At 38.6% G+C, this 6133-nt stretch overlaps 1 pseudogene; it reads right to left on the bottom strand.

Moving 5' to 3' along the window:
• Positions 1-5372: 5372 nt before the first annotated feature.
• Positions 5373-5815, bottom strand: LOC118617881 (annotated as a pseudogene).
• Positions 5816-6133: the final 318 nt, after the last annotated feature.

Raw genomic sequence — 6133 nt, 5'->3', positions numbered from 1 at the left:
TACATCAAACTAAAAAGCTTCTGCACAACAAAAGAAACAATCATCAAAATGGAAAGGAAACCTACCATATGGGAGACTATAATTGCCAATGATGCATCAGATAAGGGATTAACTTTCAAAATATATAGAGTACTCATACAACTCAACAAAAAGTAGACAAAGAACCCAATTAAAAAATGAGCAAAGGACCTAAATAGACACCTCTCCAAACAGGACATACAAATGGCCAAGAGGCATATGAAGAAATGGTCAACATCACTAATCATCAGAGTGATGCAAGTTAAAATAACAATGAGGTATCATTTCACACCTGTCAGAATGGCCACCATCAACAAATCATCAAACAACAAGTGTTGTCGAGTGTGTGCAGAAAAGGGGACTCTAGTATACTGCTGGTGGGAATGCAGACTGCTGTAACCACTATGGAAAACTATGGTATCACTTCAAAAATTTAAAAATTGAACTGTCAGTTGACCCAGTGATCCCACTTCTAAGAATATACCCCAAGAGATCTGAAACACCAAATCAGAAAGAATATATGTGTCCCTATTTTCATAGCAGAATCTGGAAACAAGCCAAGTGTCCATCAGCAGATGAGTGGATAAAAAAGCTGTGGTACATGTACACAATGGAATACTATGCAGCTGTAAGAAACAAAGATCTCTTATCATTTGAGATGACACGGAGGGACCTGGAGAGTATTATGCGAAACAAGCCAAGCAGAGAAAGACAAATATCACATTATCTCACTTATTTGTGGAATATAGTGAACTAAACAAACTGATGAACAAAATTGACCCAGAGTCATAGAGGTAGGGCACAGACTGACAAACCTCAGAAGAGGGGGGGGCTTAGGGGGAAATAGATAAACCACAGAACTCATATGCATGTATGCATAACCAATGGGCATAGACAACAAAGCTGGGGAAGGGGAATGGGGTGCAGGCTGTCAATGGGGGAAAAAGGAGAAACATCTGTAACAAAACAAATTAATAAATATAATTTAATTTTTTTTAATTACTAGAATAAAAAAAGAACTATAAATTATCCTTTATAAATATAGTATACAATAATATGGACTGCCATTTTCTCCCAACCTTAAATTTGAAGACATAAAGGTCATAATGATTAATCGTCTCCAAAACACCCTTTCTTAGTAAAAGTGGGTATATCATTTTAAGCCATTCTTCTAAATAATTGAGTCTTTCATTATAGTTTTTCTTAATTTAAAAGGGTCATTATCTCGTTTGAATAATGCCATGGGTTATCTGTTTAAACACGTGCTCCCTACATCTCCTAGATCTCATTAGTTAGATATTTCTCAACTTTAGTTTGCAGTTAAACTGAAATGTAGAAGGTAGTGTAGGAAATACTCCTCATTAATTTTCTCAGGGACAATCTTTGCATAAAGATTAGAGACCCATACTTTTGCTGCATTGCTTGTGGAAGTTTCCTAATTCATTATATGTGTACTGTGGTAGTTCTTGAACATTGGGAGATGAAAAAGAAAAGGTATAGAATTTCTCTCCAGAAAATCTATGTTTGTGCTTTTATGCCCACAATGTATCTCATAATGCCATCATCATAATGGAGAAGCTAGAGGTCACGTGTATTTTGATTAAGCTCCCCAGGTGTATTAAAATACTGCCCACCAACTTCTCTTGAGAACCATCAGCCTTGATTATGAATTGTATGAGAAAACACATAAAAGAAAGCTATTAACAAACTCTGACAGATGTTGGCAGTGGCCTGAGCAAAATCTAATCTCATACTTTGGAGAAAGTAGTGTATCCAGCTTCTTCCTAAGATTTATGATATGTTGTAGGTCCTGTGACAGAGTCTTGTAAATGCAAGATAAGAGAGTTGTATGTTTAGACTTCAAGAAAAATTTTTCTGTTTCTTATATGCATCCAGTACACATTTATTTCTAGTTTATTTCTTCATGTCTGATTTCCTTTTTTTAACTAAATGTATTGGGGTGACATTGGCTAATAAGATTATATAGGTTTCAAGGGTACAATTCTATGATACATGATCTCTACATTTACAAACAACAGCTCTGACAAGGCATTAATATCCAAAAAACTCAAACAACCCAACACCAAACCAACAAACAATCCAATTAAAAATGGTCAGAGGACCTGAACAGATACTTCTCCCAAGAAGACATACAAATGGCCAACAAATATATGAAAAGATGCTCAACTTCACTAACTACTGCAAATCAAAACTACACCTGTTAGAATGAATATTATCAACAAGACAAGTAATAACAAGTGTTGGAGAGGTTTTGGAGAAAAACAAATCCTTCTTCACTGCTGCTGGTAATGATGTAAACTGGTACAGCCAATGTCTGATTTCTAAAAGACAAATAGGATACCTGGAGATAGAACAACCACATTATGACAAAACTGTATATGGCAAAGAAGAGAGATAGTAGCTGTCAATGCAAAACCAAAGTTTCCACCTTCCAGATTGCTTTTCAGGAAGGAAAATAGGTTCTCATTTGTTTAAGACCTTGCAGGATTCTGTTACATTCACCTACCTACATTTCTGAGTAATATACCAACAAAATATCTTTATATCCTTGAAGGAGCATGCCATAATTCCACCTCATATAAAAATATGGTCAAAGGAGTCTGTTCCTCTTATATTCCCCACTGTCTTATTTTTTTAATGTCCATTTCCTGTGCCAGCTGCCTGTATTTTTTTTTTTTTTATTCCACTTTAGTCTTCCTTTGATGTTTCTCTACAGCTAATACAGTGTTCAATATTGTTCGGGGCAGAACTTAAATGCACAGTGGTATATGAGTCATGTTTGCATCTGTAATTAATGAGGAGAGCCTAATTAGCCTGGAAAAGCCTAGAATCCTGAATATTTTTCTTTGATTGAGGCAGAAACATATGTACTTATCCGTAATTTTGATGACCTTCAGTATGCTAAAACACATGTATTTTTTTAAAGTATATTTTTGGTGGAGGAAGTAATAGGCTGAATAAAGACTCCTCAGAAATGTCCACATCCTAAACACTGGAAACTGAATATGGTAGCTTTGTTATAATAGGGGTTCTGTAAGTGTCATCAAGTTAAGGGTTTTGATATGATGAGGGTGGCTTTTCAAAGTGGTCTAAATGTAATCACAAGGTCTTTATAAAAGGGAGGAGGGAGAAATAAAATTGGAATGATGTGAGCAAGAGCCAAGGTGTGCCAGTAAGTTCTAGAAGCTGGAAGAAACAAGGAGTGTATTTTTCTATTGAGTCTCCAGGAGGAATCAGTCTTGCTGATACCTTGAATAGCTCTGTAAGATTAATTCTGGACTTCTGACCTAAAATGAAAGATAATACTTTGTTTTGTTAAAGCCACTAAGTTTGTGGGAATCTGTTAGAAAAGCAAAAGGGGAAATCCATGAAAAAGTATTCTATCCTGATATCATTTAACACAAAACAGTGCATATTTTTCTCTATATATAATTTTATTGACAAGTGTTAATAGGTAACAACAAAATACACTTCTGAGCTATAATGTTCATTTACTTATCCATATATCCATTTACTGAGTCAAAGACTATTTTTTTTTGAAAAAAATCATTGTCTTCCAAATGCAAGTCATTGAAATAAGCATTGTGTTTGCAGACATACTGGAAAATCTCCTTATAGTCTTAATCTCAGTTATACTTCATATATATATATATAATCACCAGGTTTTTGTCTAAGTTTGTAAAGTATCAGGCTTAAACTGTAAACACATGTTTTACACCATTATAAGATTTTCTTAGAACATTGACTGATTGACTGCCTGCGATTGATTGGTTGATATAGAGTGGGGCTATGAATCAACTAAGCCCATTTATTGACACCTAACAAGAATCACATTTATATACATGGGGTTCTTACACCATATTGTTGTCATTGTATGGTCTCTCTGTCCAGAAAAACTAAAGCCATGTCTCCAGATAGCTGACATAAAAGTTATTCTTTTTTTTTTTCACTTTGAACAAGAATGGTCTTTATTTGTACAAAGCACTATAATTTTCTCAACACTCTTCACTCATTTATCAACAAATTTTTCACTGTATTAATTTAACAAGTTAACAGTGTCAAACTACACTTCACTACCTGTCAACTGCCTTAGAGACAAGCAAAAAAGTGCTTGGAGCACTAAATGGAAAGAGAAAGAGAAAAAAACCCAAATCTACAAAAGGTCAACAGAAGTACTTTAGAAGCAATTAAAGGGGATGGTTGTGGGAGAGGAATTAGTAACCTGAGCACCTTCAGATTTTCCTTAAGGTTCATAGAGGTTTACACAAATATTTTTAAAGACATGACATTGTGGGGGGTGGGGAAGAACAGAAATAAGACATGAGATTAGAACTAAGAAATCAGAGGAGCCACACTTGGGGATATTAAGCAGGTTATCAATGGTCCTGGATGGACAGAGTGAGAAAAAGAGAAAGTGGTAATGGGGAGCAGAGGAGAGGCAGGAAGTGAGAAACAACACAGAAAAGAAAGTTGTGCCTAAAAAAAAGTAAAGTTTGGAATTTGTCATGAATTGGAAGAATGAAAAGTCATAAGTCACAAGTCTGGGAATGGACTACAAGAGAAAGCCTGGAATGTTATACCTTCTAGGAGGTGACAACAGAGTCTAAAGCTGTGCAGTGGCGGCAGTGAGGTGCATCTAAGTCTAAACCATCGGTTTTGTAAGAGTAAGACATTGGCATACTTGCTTGACTAAACACACTCCATACTGAGGATTTAAAACCCTATGTGCCCAGCGTGCAGCCACCCCAACAGGTCAAGTGCCTACAGGCAATACAGAAGGGCCCCAAGCCAAGTGGGTCAGTAGAAACCAAAATTAAACTAATGTTACTGTCAAGTGAAGAGACCAGAGATTTCAGCTTTTTAGTAGTTTCCTAAAACTAAACCATTTTGACCACTGTCACAAACTAGCATTGCCAAATGCTGTACAAACAGGCTGACCATGATCTAAACCCCAATTTCTCCTGAGCTTTGACAGCCTCCTGTGATCTGGAACACAGCAGGTGGCATGGAAGTTATTTTTTGTGGGGGTTGGAGGGAGCTGGGAATCAAAAACTGCTTAATCACATATATAAGTAAATAAGATCAAATCATCAGTTCAGAATCCCTCTTGCCAAAAAGCCATAACCTTCAGACTGATTAAGTAGAACAGGATTCTGCTACTCAGACGCTCTGAGTCTGGGAAGCGCTCGTTTCGATACTTCTAGACAGTTTTCATTTTGATCTTCTAAGGCTCTTCTGGCTAAGACTGCTCTGCCCAGTAGGAAAATGCTTCACATAAACCAACACCACACTTCCGAGGGGCACCTTCCAAGGTGCCAGTCTCCACGCCCTATTCAGTTGTCCACTTCTTCCTCTTCGTTCTCTTCTTCTTCTTCCAACCTCTCCTCGTCTCACCATTGTCCTCATCTCTACTCTTGTCTTGCTCTTCTGAATCTGTTTTTCTGTCCTTGTCCTTCTTCTGCTGCTCTGAGGCTTCCTCCTTGCCTTTCTGCTCCCTCCTGTATGCTTCCAGGGCTGCCTTTAACGGGGTAGTGAAGGGCTGGAACCCCATTTCCTCCGTGTCTCAGAGCACATCGCTGGCCTTCAGTGTCTTGCGTTTCCCTCTCATCGCGCAGTTGTTGGCACAGGGTGTGGTGTACAGTACGCACGAGGACGCTGGCGCGGGAGATGGCCTGCGGGCCTCCTCGGAGATGTTGACACCGTCCCGGGGCGCCTCCTTGATGATCCTGGTGATAACGGCATTGGGCAAAGTTAGGTCCTCGGGCCTCTGGGCCATCGCCCCGCCCGGACCTCCGCCTGAGGCCTCCTCTTCAGGCTGCTAAGGCTCCGGACCTCCCGCGCCGCCACCATCTGACCCAACGAGGCTTCCCAAAAGTTATTCTTCTTTTAACTGGAGGGAAAGAAAAATTATGAGATAACTCTCGGTCAGGGAAAATGAGCTCCACTTCCCTTTTTTCTCTGCTACCATAACCCGACTATTAATACGAGAGACCATGGGACGTGCCCTGGGTCCCTCCACTCAGTGCTTGAACTCAGTCACTCTTAACTAAATAGCTGAATTGACATCCAGGCATCCAGAAAAATTAACCTGAAG

This window comes from Molossus molossus, unplaced genomic scaffold, assembly GCF_014108415.1.
Source record: "Molossus molossus isolate mMolMol1 unplaced genomic scaffold, mMolMol1.p scaffold_m16_p_5, whole genome shotgun sequence".
NCBI classification, from domain to species: Eukaryota; Metazoa; Chordata; class Mammalia; order Chiroptera; family Molossidae; genus Molossus; species Molossus molossus.
Note: the sequence above shows the minus strand (reverse complement) of the source record. Positions and strands in the feature narration are given on the sequence as shown.